The sequence below is a fragment of the Mus caroli genome, chromosome 8 (genome assembly GCF_900094665.2).
Source record: "Mus caroli chromosome 8, CAROLI_EIJ_v1.1, whole genome shotgun sequence".
Lineage (NCBI taxonomy): Eukaryota > Metazoa > Chordata > Mammalia > Rodentia > Muridae > Mus > Mus caroli.
Window position 1 is genome coordinate 24,440,882 of NC_034577.1, and position 1,091 is coordinate 24,441,972.

The window sequence follows — 1,091 nt, forward strand, 5'->3', positions numbered from 1 at the left end:
TGTGTTGGGGTGCCCAGGACTGGTTGGGGTGGGAGTGCTGTGTTCTGATGATGGTGAGTGGTCTTGGTTTCTGTTAGTAAGATTCTTACATTTGCCTTTCTCCATCTGATAATCTCTGGAGTTAGTTGTTATAGTTGTCTCTGGTTAGAGCTAGTTCATCAGGTGATTATGTTAGCCTCTGTCAGCAGGCATGGGAGACTAGCTCTCTCTTGAGTTTTAGTGTTCAGAGTACTCTCTGCAGGCAAGCTCTCCTCTTGCGGGGAAGGTGCCCAGATATCTGGGTTCGAACCTGCTTCCTGGCAGAAGTTGTGATCCACTCAGAGAGGTCGTAGGATCCCGTGGAGGGTCCTGTGGCTACCTTGCTGGTGTCCATAGACTCCGCGCCCAAGGTACCCCGGTGCTGGCATGGACACGAAGGGACTTGTGACCCTGATCAGGCCTGGTTTTCTGCTTCCCTAATTAATGCAGTCTCAGGTCCCGCATGATTNGATTGGAGCAGAAGTTGTGTTCCACTCACAGGAGGTCTTAAGATCCTGTGAATGCTCCTGTGGAGACCTTGGGGGTGTCCACAGACTCTGCGCCCAAGGTACCCTGGTGCTGGTGTGGACCATAAGGGCTCATTTTTTCTTTTTATATGCTATGATTCTTTTACCTGTTCTTCTGCTTGAGTCTCTCTCTGTCTGTCTCTGTCTCTCTATGTCTCTCTGCCTCCATCTCTGTCTCTCTCTCTCCTTTCTCTCTGTGCGTGTCTGTCTGTCTGTCTGTCTCTCTGTTTCTCTCTCTTCTCTCCTGTCTTTTCTACTCCTCTCTTTCTCTATATATATTATTGATTATTGTCAAGATTGGTATTAATTTCTACTTGCCTTGAAGTGTTTTTATTTGTGCACCAAGAATAAGAGATCATTTTACCCACTATAGCTATTCTGGTTTAATTATTTACTTTCAGAACTTGGAATGTAACTCTCTACACTTTCCTGGATCTTGTTAATAAAAGACTTAATATTTCTGCCTTGTCCCTGATTTGATTATTTTTCCCTTCCAGTTTTTAAATCAGCCTGGCAGTTCCTCAGAAAATAGGACATAGTACTACC